The sequence below is a fragment of the Cryptomeria japonica genome, unplaced genomic scaffold (genome assembly GCF_030272615.1).
Source record: "Cryptomeria japonica unplaced genomic scaffold, Sugi_1.0 HiC_scaffold_162, whole genome shotgun sequence".
Taxonomy (NCBI): domain Eukaryota; kingdom Viridiplantae; phylum Streptophyta; class Pinopsida; order Cupressales; family Cupressaceae; genus Cryptomeria; species Cryptomeria japonica.
The window spans coordinates 167,896-181,798 of NW_026728984.1; the positions used below are offsets into that span (position 1 = coordinate 167,896).

Consider the following 13,903-nt stretch of genomic DNA (forward strand, 5'->3'; position numbering starts at 1 on the left):
AGCATCGGACGCGCTTGGGGCGACTGCCAGTGCCAACCCCTTATCCCGCGATGCGTCCGATACACAGATGGTTCCAAGGCGGCCGAGGAGCCTCACCGCATAGCAATCGGGGGTGCGAGGCGAGGGATGGGGCGGGAAGGCCCCAACGGCTAGACGGAAGAGGCTTCAGGGCCGCCTAGGAATGGTCCAAGCATCGGACACGCTTGGGGCGACTACCAGTGACAGCCCCCTATCCCGCGATGCGTCCGATACGAAGATGGTTCCAAGGCGGCCGAGGAGCCTCACCGCATAGCAATCGGGGTGCGAGGTGGGGGATGCGGCGAGATGGCCCCAACGGCTAGACGGAAGAGGCCACAGGGCCGCGTCGGAATAGTCCAAGCATCGGACGCGCTTGGGGCGACTACCAGTGACAACCCCTTATCCCGCGATGCGTCCGATACGAAGATAGTTCCAAGGCGGCCGAGGAGCCTCACCGCATAGCAATCGGGGTGCGAGGTGGGGGATGCGGCGAGATGGCCCCAACGGCTAGACGGAAGAGGCTGCAGGGCCGCCTCGGAATAGTCCAAGCATCGGACGCGCTTGGGGCCACTACCAGTGACAACCCCTTATCCCGCGATGCGTCCGATACGAAGATAGTTCCAAGGCGGCCGAAGAGCCTCACCGCATAGCAATCGGGGTGCGAGGTGGGGGATGCGGCGAGATGGCCCCAACGGCTAGACGGAAGAGGCCACAGGGCCGCCTCGGAATAGTCCAAGCATCGGACGCGCTTGGGGCGACTACCAGTGACAACCCCTTATCCCGCGATGCGTCCGATACGAAGATAGTTCCCAGGCGGCCGAGGAGCCTCACCGCATAGCAATCGGGGTGCGAGGCGAGGGATGCGGCGAGATGGCCCCAAAGGCTAGACGGAAGAGGCTGCAGGGCTGCCTCGGAATAGTCCAAGCATCGGACGCGCTTGGGGCGACTACCACTGCCAACCCCTTATCCCGCGATGCGTCCGATACACAGATAGTTCCGAGGCGGCCGAGGAGGTGGGGGATGCAGCGAGATGGCCCCAACGGCTAGACGGAAGAGGCTGCAGGGCCGCCTCGGAATAGTCCAAGCATCGGACGCGCTTGGGGCGACTACCAGTGACAACCCCTTATCCCGCGATGCGTCCGATACACAGATAGTTCCGAGGCGGCCAAGGAGCCTCACCGCATAGCAATCGTGGTGCGAGGTGGGGGATGCGGCGAGATGGCCCCAACGGCTAGACGGAAGAGGCTGCAGGGCCACCTCGGAATGGTCCAAGCATCGGATGCGCTTGGGGCGACTACCACTGCCAACCCCTTATCCCGCGATGCGTCCGATACACAGATAGTTCCAAGGCGGCCGAGGAGCCTCACAGCATAGCAATCAGGGTGCGAGGCGAGGGATGCGGCGAGAAAGCCCCAACGGCTAGAGGGAAGAGGCTTCAGGTCCGCCTCGGAATGGTCCAAGCATCGGACGCGCTTGGGGCGACTACCAGTGACAACCCCTTATCCCGCGACGCGTCCGATACACAGATAGTTCCAAGGCGGCCGAGGAGCCTCACCGCATAGCAATCGGGGTGCGAGGCGAGGGATGCGGCGAGAAGGACCCAACGGCTACACGGAAGAGGCTTCGGGGCCGCCTCGGAATGGTCCAAGCATCGGACGCGCTTGGGGCGACTACCAGTGACAACCCCTTATCCCGCGACGCGTCCGATACACAGATAGTTCCAAGGCGGCCGAGGAGCCTCACCGCATAGCAATCGGGGTGCGAGGCGAGGGATGCGGCGAGAAGGACCCAACGGCTACACGGAAGAGGCTTCGGGTCCGCCTCGGAATGGTCCAAGCATCGGACGCGCTTGGGGCGACTACCAGTGACAACCCCTTATCCCGCGACGCGTCCGATACACAGATAGTTCCAAGGCGGCCGAGGAGCCTCACCGCATAGCAATCGGGGTGCGAGGCGAGGGATGCGGCGAGAAGGACCCAACGGCTAGACGGAAGAGGCTTCGGGTCCGCCTCGGAATGGTCCAAGCATCGGACGCGCTTGGGGCGACTACCAGTGACAACCCCTTATCCCGCGACGCGTCCGATACACAGATAGTTCCGAGGCGGCCGAGGAGCCTCACCGCATAGCAATCGGGGTGCGAGGCGAGGGATGCGGCGAGAAGGACCCAACGGCTAGACGGAAGAGGCTTCGGGTCCGCCTCGGAATGGTCCAAGCATCGGACGCGCTTGGGGCGACTACCAGTGACAACCCCTTATCCCGCGACGCGTCCGATACACAGATAGTTCCAAGGCGGCCGAGGAGCCTCACCGCATAGCAATCGGGGTGCGAGGCGAGGGATGCGGCGAGAAGGACCCAACGGCTAGACGGAAGAGGCTTCGGGTCCGCCTCGGAATGGTCCAAGCATCGGACGCGCTTGGGGCGACTACCAGTGACAACCCCTTATCCCGCGACGCGTCCGATACACAGATAGTTCCGAGGCGGCCGAGGAGCCTCACCGCATAGCAATCGGGGTGCGAGGCGAAGGATGCGGCGAGAAGGACCCAACGGCTAGACGGAAGAGGCTTCGGGTCCGCCTCGGAATGGTCCAAGCATCGGACGCGCTTGGGGCGACTACCAGTGACAACCCCTTATCCCGCGACGCGTCCGATACACAGATAGTTCCAAGGCGGCCGAGGAGCCTCACCGCATAGCAATCGGGGTGCGAGGCGAGGGATGCGGCGAGAAGGACCCAACGGCTAGACGGAAGAGGCTTCAGGGCCGCCTCGGAATGGTCCAAGCATCGAACGCGCTTGGGGCGACTACCAGTGACAACCCCTTATCCCGCGACGCGTCCGATACACAGATAGTTCCGAGGCGGCCGAGGAGCCTCACCGCATAGCAATCGGGGTGCGAGGCGAGGGATGCGGCGAGAAGGACCCAACGGCTAGACGGAAGAGGCTTCAGGGCCGCCTCGGAATGGTCCAAGCATCGGACGCGCTTGGGGCGACTACCAGTGACAACCCCTTATCCCGCGACGCGTCCGATACACAGATAGTTCCGAGGCGGCCGAGGAGCCTCACCGCATAGCAATCGGGGTGCGAGGCGAGGGATGCGGCGAGAAGGACCCAACGGCTAGACGGAAGAGGCTTCAGGGCCGCCTCGGAATGGTCCAAGCATCGGACGCGCTTGGGGCGACTACCAATGACAACCCCTTATCCCGCGACGCGTCCGATACACAGATAGTTCCGAGGCGGCCGAGGAGCCTCACCGCATAGCAATCGGGGTGCGAGGCGAGGGATGCGGCGAGAAGGACCCAACGGCTAGACGGAAGAGGCTTCAGGGCCGCCTCGGAATGGTCCAAGCATCGGACGCGCTTGGGGCGACTACCAGTGACAACCCCTTATCCCGCGACGCGTCCGATACACAGATAGTTCCGAGGCGGCCGAGGAGCCTCACCGCATAGCAATCGGGGTGCGAGGCGAGGGATGCGGCGAGAAGGACCCAACGGCTAGACGGAAGAGGCTTCAGGGCCGCCTCGAAATGGTCCAAGCATCGGACGCGCTTGGGGCGACTACCGTTGCCAACCCCTTATCCCGCGATGCGTCTGATACACAGATAGTTCCGAGGCGGCCGAGGAGCCTCACCGCATAGCAATCGGGTTGCGAGGCAGATTATTGGGAAGGGAACCCCCTGGGATGCGGCTCAAGCAGTGCCCAAAGGGACTGGAATGCGGAATCACATCGAGAGACCCAAATGCTATACGAGGGCTCAAATCGAATTATCGATTTGGCCACGACATGGACGCATCGGAACGACTACCTTTGCCGAACCACTCGCAATTGCATCCATACCGAAACCAATAGACATTTCCGTTAGAGCCCTCGCATAGCATTCGGGAATCTCGCATGCCCCTCTAAATCGACCAATGCTGGCGCTCAATGAAAATCCGAGCGCTACCACCGTTCGAGCGCCAGCATTGGTCGAGTTAGAGGGGCACGGGGGAGAATGCTCCAGTCAACACCTCCCCTATATAAGTTATTTGTCCGATTCTCGCACAACCGTAGTCTGCCTCGTCGAATCAAACAACGGTCCCAGATTCCGACTTCCGTTCCGTAGAGACCCAAAAGCTAGATGGAGGCTCGCAAGAAAGAGAGTCGGCGCATAGCAATCGGGTTTCTCGAACGTTTAGGGACCGAGCTCACTTGCGGATAGGGCAAAATCCGCCAAGCAACCCAAAAGCTAGACGGGGGCTCGAATCGAATCGCCTAGGCGGCCACAACAACGACGTGTTGGATCGACTACCAGTGCCAAACCATTCAGCAAGACTAGTCTGTGTCGAGGCCGGATAGAGATTCTCAGAGAGCGCCCGCATAGCATTTAGGAGACCTGCCGCGTCCCTCACACTCGACAAATGGTGGTGCACGTTTATAAATCCGAGCGATCCCAACCCTTTCAAGCACCAACATCGGTCGAGATAGAGGGGCACGGAGGGGGCTGCGTGAGACAACACAGTCCCCTATATAAGTTATTTGTCCGATTCTCACACATCCGAAGAATGGTCATCAAATCGGACAACAGCCCAAACTTCCGACTTCCGTCCCAGAAAGCCCAAGAGCTATCTAAAACGTTCATGGCCGGAACTCGATCGCGGCTATACCAGTCCGCCAAGCAACCCAAAAGCTAGACTGGAGCTCTAGTCGAATCACCTCTGTGGCCATTGCAAGGACGTGTTGGAGCGACTACCATTGCCGAACCATTCCGCAGGTCGAGTCCATACCAAGGCCGCATAGAGATTCACGATGAGCTCCTGCATAGCAATCAGGAGACTTGCCGTGTCCATCACAATCGATAAATCCTGGTGCAAGATTTTTGCATCCGAGCGCTCCAACCAGTCGAGCACCAGCATCAATCGACATAAACGGGCACGGGGGGAGGATGCTCGAGAACACTACCTCCCCTATATAAGTTATTTGTCCGATTCTCAAGCAGCCGAAGTCTGGTCATCGAATCGGGTCAAAGACCACAACTTCCGACTTTACCCACAATGCAAGTCATCGAATCGAACATCGGCCCCCGAGTCGGACTCCATGCGTATGTCAGGTCATCGGACCCAAATTCCGCCTTCCTGCGCATGGCGGGCCATCAATATCAACTCGGTCATCGGACCCAAACTCCGCCTTTTTGCGTATGGCACGCCTTCAAATCGGTCATCGGACCCAAATTCCGCCTTCCTGTGCATGGCGGGCCATCAACATCAACTCGGTCATCGGACCCAAATTCCGCCTTTCTGCGCATGGCACGCCATCAACTCGGTCATCGGACCCAAATTCCGCCTTCCTGCGCATGGCAGGTCATCGGACACAAATTCAGACCTCGCCAATATGCCTACGTATCGAATCGGTCATCGGACCCAACTTCCGACTTCATCCATACTGTAGGGTCTTTGAGGTTGGCGCGGTGCGCTCAACCCAGGGAGTCGACCCATCGAAGCATACACCTCCCCTATATAAGCTATTTGTCCGATTCCCACACCTGTGTAGTTTGCACCTCTGACCAGGACATCGACCCCAACTTCCGAACTCGACTGCAACGACGGCACCAGCGCCTTGGTGCGCACCTTGCGACGCACAGTCCCAACATTCGCCTTCCTGCACATGGCAGGTCATCGGACCCAAATTCCGACCTCGCGAGTATGCCTACATATCGAATCGGTCATCGGACCCAACTTCCGACTTCATCCATACCGTAGGGTCTTTGAGGTTGGCGCGGTGCGCTCAACCCGGGGAGTCGACCCAACGAAGCATACACCTCCCCTATATAAGCTATTTGTCCGATTCCCACACCTGTGTAGTTTGCACCTCCGATCAAGACATCGACCCCAACTTCCGAACTCGCCTCCAACGACCGAACCAGCGCCTTGGTGCGCACCTTGCAACGCACAGTGCCAACATTCGCCTTCCTGCACGTGGCAGGTCATCGGACCCAAATTCCGACCTCGCGAGTATGCCTACATATCGAATCGGTCATCGGACCCAACTTCCGACTTCATCCATACCGTAGGGTCTTTGAGGTTGGCGCGGTGCGCTCAACCCGGGGAGTCGACCCAACGAAGCATACACCTCCCCTATATAAGCTATTTGTCCGATTCCCACACCTGTGTAGCTTGCACCTCCGATCAGGACATCGACCCCAACTTCCGAACTCGACTAAAAAGACCGCACCAGCGCCTTGGTGTGCACCTTGCAACGCACAGTGTCAACATTCGCCTTCCTGCACATGGCAGGTCATCGGACCCAAATTCCGACCTCATGAGCATACCTACTAATCGAATTGGTCATCGGACCCAACTTCCGACTTCATCCATACCGTAGGGTCTTTGAGGTTGGCGCGGTGCGCTCAACCTGGGGAGTCGACCCATCGAAGCATACACCTCCCCTATATAAGCTATTTGTCCGATTCCGACACCTGTGTAGTTTGCACCTCCGCTCAGGACATCGACCCCAACTTCCGAACTCGCCTGCAACGACCGAACCAGCGCCTTGGTGCGCACCAAAAGTGCGCACTTTTGGAGGGCACTTTTGTGCGCTCCAAAGGTGCACACTTTTGGAGGGCACTTTTCTGCGCTCCAAAGGTGCGCACTTTTGGAGGGCACTTTTTGGAGGGCACTTTTCTGCGCTCCAAAGGTGCGCACTTTTGGAGGGCACTTTTTGGAGGGCACTTTTCTGCGCTCCAAAGGTGCGCACTTTTGGAGGGCACTTTTTGGAGGGCACTTTTCTGCGCTCCAAAGGTGCGCACTTTTGGAGGGCACTTTTTGGAGGGCACTTTTCTGCGCTCCAAAGGTGCGCACTTTTGGAGGGCACTTTTTGGAGGGCACTTTTCTGCGCTCCAAAGGTGCGCACTTTTGGAGGGCACTTTTCTGCGCTCCAAAGGTGCGCACTTTTGGAGGGCACTTTTTGGAGGGCACTTTTCTGCGCTCCAAAGGTGCGCACTTTTGGAGGGCACTTTTTGGAGGGCACTTTTCTGCGCTCCAAAGGTGCGCACTTTTGGAGGGCACTTTTTGGAGGGCACTTTTCTGCGCTCCAAAGGTGCGCACTTTTGGAGGGCACTTTTGTGCACTCCAAAGGTGCGCACTTTTGGAGGGCACTTTTCCTGTGCTCCAAAGGTGCACACCTAGGTGAGCACCTTCGACCACACCTTGTAGCACACCAAACTCTGACTTTCGACTTCATCCGCAATGCAGGGTCTTTGAGGTTGGCGCAATGCGCACAACCAGGGGAGTCGACCCATCAAACCCAACACCTCCCCTATATAAGCTATTTGTCTGATTCTCATACATGCGTAGCCTGCAGGAGCAATTAGGACATCGACCCCAACTTTCGGCTTCTAAACGAAAACAAGGTCTTTGAGGTTGGTGTAATGCGAACAACTAGGGGAGTCAACCCATCAAACCCAACACCTCCCCTATATAAGCTATTTGTCTGATTCTCATACATGTGTAGTCTACAGGAGCAATTAGGACATCGACCCCAACTTTTGACTTCTTAACGAAAACAAGGTCTTTGAGGTTGACGTAATGCGCACAACCAGGGGAGTCGACCCATCAAACCCAACACCTCCCCTATATAAGCTATTTGTCCGATTCTCATACATGTGTAGCCTGCAGGAGCCATTAGGACATTGACCCCAACTTTTGACTTCTTAACGAAAACAAGGTCTTTGAGGTTGGCGTAATGCGCACAACCAAGGGAGTTGACCCATCAAACCCAACACCTCCCCTATATAAGCTATTTGTCTGATTCTCATACATGTGTAGCCTGCAACAACGATTAGGACATCCACCCCAACTTCTGAATTCGTCTGCGTTGACCGCACCAAAGGTGCACGCCTTGGTGCTCACCAAAATCCGACTTCCGACTTCTTCTGCTATGCGGGGTCTTTGAGGTTGGCGCAGTGCGCACAACCAGGGGAGTCAACCCACCGAATGCAACACCTCCCCTATATAAGCTATTTGTCTGATTCTCATACATGCGTAGACTGCAGCAATGATTAGGACATCCACCCCAACTTTTGACTTCTTAAACAAGACAGGGTCTTTGAAGTTGGTGCAGTGCACACAACCAGGGGAGTCGACCCATCAAACGCAACACCTCCCCTATATAAAGCTATTTGTCCGATTCTCATACGTGTAGTCTGCAGCAGCGATTAGGACATCGACCCCAACTTCCGAATTCGTTTGCATTGACCGCACCAAAGGTGCACGCCTTGGTGTGCACCCTGGAGTGCACTTTGGTGCTCACCTCGGTGCACACTTTGGTGTGCACCTCGGTGTGCACCAAAGGTGCGCACCTTGGAGCGCACCAAAGGTGTACACTTTGGAGCGCACCACATAGGGTCTTTGAGAGGTTGGCGCAGTGCGCACACCAAGGTGGGTGTTGAGGTGCGTGCCGAGGTGGGTGGGTGCTAGGGTGCGCTCCATGGTGGGTGCCAGGGTGGGTGCGTGCTAGGGTGGATTCCAAAGAGGGTCATAGGGTGGGTGCCAAGGTGGGTTGGTGATATAGTGGGTTCAAAGGTGGGTACTAGGGTGGGTTCCAAGGTGGGTCACAAGTTGGGTGCCAGGATGCGTGGGTGTTAGGTTGGGTGCCAAGGTGGGCTCCTGCGTGGGTGGGTGCTAGGGTGGGTTTCAAGGTGGACGCGAGGGCGGGTGCCAAGGTGGGTAACAAGTTGGGTGTTAGGATGGGTGAGTGCTAGAGTGGGTGCCAAGGTGGGTGGGTGCTAAGGTGGATGCCAAGGTGGTTCACAGGGTGGGTGGGTTCTAGGGTGAGTTCCAAGGTGGGTCACAGGTTCAGTGCTAGGGTGGGTGTCAAGGCGGGTGTCGAGGTGCCTGGGTGCTAGGGTGTGGATGCCAATGTGGGTCATAGGGTGGGTACTAGGGTGGGCTGCAATGTGGGTGCCAAGGTGGGTAACATGCTCGGTGGGTTCTAAATTGGGTGCCAGGGTGGGTGTGCACCCACCTTGCCCGAGGTGGGTGCCAAGGTGCCAGTGTGGGTGGGTGCTAAGGTGGATGCCAAGGTGGGTGAGAAGGTGGGTGATAGGTTGAGTGGTAGGATGGGTGGGTGCCAAGATGGGTCACAGGGTGGGTGCAAGGGTGGGTAGGTGCTAGGGTTGGTGTCAGGGTGGGTGGGTGCTAGGTTGGGTTCCAAGGTGGGTGCGAGGGTGAGTGTCAAGGTGGGTCACAGGTTAGGTGCTAGGATGGGTGAGTGCTAGGGTGCAAAGGTGCCAGGGTGGGTGCTAGGATGGGTCGATGCTAGGGTGAGTGGCAAGGTGGGTCCACAAGTGTCAAGGTGGGTGCCGAGGTGGGTGCCAAGTCGGCGACTGCTATGGTGGATGCCAAGGTGGGTCACGGGGTGGGTGCCAAGTTGCTAGGTTGGGTTCCAAGGTGGGTGCCAACGTGGGTGCTAGGGTGCGTGGGTTAAAGGGTGTGTCACAACGTGGGTGCCAGGATGGGTGCGCACCCACACTGGCCAAGACGGGTGCGGGTGCAAGGTTGGGTTCCAAGCCCGGTCACAGGCTGGGTGCTAGGATGGGTGGGTGCCAAGGTGGGCACCAGGGTGGGTGCACCCACCCTGGCCAAGGTGGGTCACGGGGTGGGTCCTAGGGTGGGTAACGGGGTGGGTACTAAGGTGCGTGCCAAGGTGGGTCATAGGGTGGGTGCCAAGGTGGGCACCAGGGTGGGTGTGCACCAACCCTAGCCAGGGTAGGTCACGGGGTGGTTGTCGGGGTGGGCGTCAAGGAGCCAAGGTGGGTGGCAAGTAGCCAAGTTGCGTGCCAAGGTGGGTGTCGGGGTGGGTGCCAAGGATCCAAGGTGGGTGCCAAGGAACCAAGGTGGGTGTCTGGGTGGGTGCCGAGGTGGGAGCCAGGGTGGGTCCCAAGGTGAGTGCAAAGGTGGGTGCCAGGGTCAAGGTGAGTGCCAATGTGGGTTCCAAGGTGCCAGGGTCAGGGTGAGTGCCAATGTGGGTTCAAAGGTGCTAAGTTGGGTGCGAGGTTGGGTGCGAGGGTGGGTGGGTGCCAAGGTGTGCTAGGTGGAAGCCCGGGTGGGTCGGCATCCCATGGGTGTCGAGTTGGGTGCCTGATGGGTGCTTCTTGTCAAGTTTTAGTCGTCGGGACTCATTTCGAGCCTTAGAGGTCGTTTCTTGTCCGGTTGCCCTGTCTTCGACCTGGGAACCCAATTTTGGTCCTCGGGTCCCATTTTTTTTTGTCTCGCATCCCACTTTTGGCCTGTGGCCTTTTCGGGGTCGATTCTCGTTTTGGGCATCAGAGCATGTTTCTTCTCCTAAAACCCAATATTTGTTTATTAAGTCTCGGAACACATTTTTGTTCTCGTGGACCCATCATGGGTCTTGGAACGCATTTGTGGTCCTTGGGTCCCATTTTGCATCCCGAAACTTGTGTTTTGGTGCTTGATCCCTATTTTGGGTGCCCACCTTGCACCAAGTGCGCACCCGGGGCAAACCGAGCGCCTTGGTGCACCGGGGCAAGATCGAGCGTGCACCCGAGGCGCCCCGAACATGCACCAAGGTGCACTCGGCCCACATGTGAGCGCAGGTCGTTGCGCCCGAGGTGGTGTGTGGGCACCGCGTTGCAGACGGGACACTGCACGCACACGACGCCCCCTCCAGGTGCACGCACGTAGGCCGGGCCGGGTGCACACCCGACGCCCTAGCAAGGTGCGCGCACCCGGGCAGGGCTCACACTTGGCGAACGGGGCGCACTTCGCGAGGGAGGGTGTGCACCTCGACGGGGGTGGGTGGCCGGGGTGGATTCGCACGTGGGTCGCGGTTTGCTAAGTACACACTGCGACAAGCTCATAACGGGTGCGATCATACCAGCGTTAGTGCACCGGATCCCATCAGAACTCCGCAGTTAAGCGCGCTTGGGCCGGAGTAGTACTGGGATGGGTGACCTCCCGGGAAGTCCCGGTGTTGCACCCTTTTTTAGTTTTTCGCCGGGCGTCGCAATGCTATTTGAATAAACCTTTTGCCCGTTTGCGTTCTCGTCGGGGCCGGGCCGGGCCGGGGTGCGCTGCCCGCACTACCGCGCGCGCGGGGGCGACACCGAGCGCGCACCCGAGGCGCCCCGAGCACACAGGCCACGGTGCAACCCGGGCGTTGTGCGCGCACCCCGGTGCGCCCGAGGTGCTGCGCGCGCACCCAGGTGAAATCGGTGTGCACCTCGGCCAGTGCGCGCTCGGTCGAGTCGCGCACGTTGGCCAAGGTGCACGGTGATGTTTCTTACTCTAAGGTTCCGCACCAGACGCCCGGGACAGGTGAGCGAAGCTGGGCGGGGCCGGGTGCGCGGCCAGGGCAGGTGCACGCAGCTGGAGAGAGCTTTGGAGCACACTTCGGAGCGCACCAATGATGCGCTCCATTCAAAAGTTTCCTGAAAAGGCAAAAAAAGTTGAGATTATAGAATTTCCCACTTGAGAGATTGTAAAAAAAAAAAATTTAAAATGAAGGAAACGCGGGTGCCAAGGTGTGCGCAGCCCAGCCAAGGTGTGCGCACCAAGGCGCCCACCCTGGCGAAGGTGCACGCAAGGTGCGCACCCGAGGCAAACCGGACAATTAACCCAACTTTCGACTTCGCGCGCACCTTGGAGCGCACTTCGGAGCGCTCCTTGGTGCGCACCAATCTTGGGCACCTCGGAGTGCACCATGGCGCCCACCAAGGTGCGCACCCGGGGCAAACCGAGCTCCGACTTCGTGCGCACCTTGGAGCGCACGAAAGGTGCGCACCATGGCGCCCACCAAGGTGCGCAGCCCAGCCAAGGCGTGCGCATCAAGGTGCGCACCCTGGCGAAGGTGCGCACCCGGGGCAAACCGAGCTCCGACTTCGTGCGCACCTTGGAGCGCACAAAAGGTGCGCAACCCAGCCAAGGTGTGCGCACCCCGGTCAAACCGAGCTCCGAATCGTGCGCACCAGAGGTGCACGCCATCGTGCGCACCTTGGAGCACACTTCGGAGCCCTCCTTGGTGCGCGCCGATGTTGCGCACCTCGGAGCGCACCCGGGGAAAACAATGCAATTAACCCGACTTTCGACTTCGTGGGCACCTCGGAGCGCTCTCGGGTTCGCACCTCGGAGCACACCGAGGTGCGCACCTTTGATGCGCTGCCTTCACCAATTTCCAGAAAAGGCAAGAAAACATTGAGAAGGTGTGCGCACCGAGGTGCCCACCCTGGCGAAGGTGCACGCGAGGTGCGCACCCGGGGCAAACCGGGCTCCGACTTCGTGCACGCCGCACCTTGGAGCACACTTCGGAGCGCTCCTTGGTGCGCACCAGGGCGCGCAACCCAGCCGAGGTGCCCACCCCGGCGAAGGTGCACGCGAGGTGCGCACCCGGGGCAAACCGGGCTCCGACTTCGTGCACGCCATGGTGCCCACCGCGGCGAAGGTGCACGCGAGGTGCGCACCCGGGGCAAACCGGGCTCCGACTTCGTGCACGCCGCACCTTGGAGCACACTTCGGAGCGCTCCTTGGTGCGCACCATGGTGCCCACCAGGGCGCGCAACCCCGCCGAAGGTGCACGCGAGGTGCGCACCCGGGGCAAACCGGGCTCCGACTTCGTGCACGCCGCACCTTGGAGCACACTTCGGAGCGCTCCTTGGTGCGCACCATGGTGCCCACCAGGGCGCGCAACCCCGCCGAAGGTGCACGCGAGGTGCGCACCCGGGGCAAACCGGGCTCCGACTTCGTGCACGCCATGGTGCGCACCGCGGCGAAGGTGCGCACCCGGGGCAAACCGGGCTCCGACTTCGTGCACGCCGCACCTTGGAGCACACTTCGGAGCGCTCCTTGGTGCGCACCAGGGCGCGCAACCCAGCCGAGGTGCCCACCCCGGCGAAGGTGCACGCGAGGTGCGTACCCGGGGCAAACCGGGCTCCGACTTCGTGCACGCCGCACCTTGGAGCACACTTCGGAGCGCTCCTTGGTGCGCACCATGGTGCCCACCAGGCCGCGCAACCCAGCCAAGGTGTGCGCACCAAGGTGCACGCGAGGTGCGCACCCGGGGCAAACCGGGGTCCGACTTCGTGCACGCCGCACCTTGGAGCACACATCGGGGCGCTCCCGGGTTCGCACCGGCGTTGCGCACCGTGGTGGGCACCTCGGAGCACACCAAGGTGGGCAGCGAGGTGCGCACCTTTGATGCGATGCCTTCACTAATTTCCATAAAAGGCAAAAAAAAAACGAGATTTTAAAATTTCCGTTTTGAAAGATAGTGAGAAAAAGGGAATGCTGGTGCCATCTTGAGCCCGCCCTGGTGCGCAGCCCAGCCAAGGTGTGCGCACCAAGGTGCCCACCCTGGCGAAGGTGCGCGCCCGGGCAATTAACCCAACTTCCAACTTCGCGCGCGCCAGGGTGGGAGCGCACCCAACAACCGGGCCTGGGAAGAGCCAATGCGAGAAACCCCACCAAACGCTCTGACAAAAAAAGAGGGGGCGCTCCAGTAACCCCGCTTCGGAGCGCACCCTGGGCAAACCCAGCCAAGGTGCCCACCCCGGCCAAGGTGCAGGCGAGGTGCGCACCCGGGGCAAACCGGGCTCCGACAACGTGCACGCCGCACCTTGGAGCACACTTCGTAGCGCTCCCGGGTGCGCACCTCAGAGCACACCAAGGTGGGCAGCGAGGTGCGCACCTTTGATGCGCTGCCTTCACTAATTTCCAGAAAAGGCAAAAAAAAAAGGAGATTTTAAAATTTCCGTTTTGAAAGATAGTGAAAAAAACGGAACGCGCGTGCCATCTTGAGCCCGCCCTGGTGCGCAGCCCAGGTAAGGTGCCCACCCTGGCAAAGGTGCGCACCCGGGCAATTAACCCTACTTCCGACTTCGTGCGCGCCAGGGTGGCAACCGGGCC

The 13,903-nt window shown here is 59.8% G+C and overlaps 1 non-coding gene across 1 annotated transcript; it reads left to right on the forward strand.

The window, feature by feature from the left end:
* Nucleotides 1-10,866: 10,866 nt before the first annotated feature.
* LOC131867028 (5S ribosomal RNA) lies at nucleotides 10,867-10,985 on the forward strand. The gene has a single exon (XR_009365625.1). It is a non-coding gene; the product is annotated as a 5S ribosomal RNA (ribosomal RNA).
* Nucleotides 10,986-13,903: the final 2,918 nt, after the last annotated feature.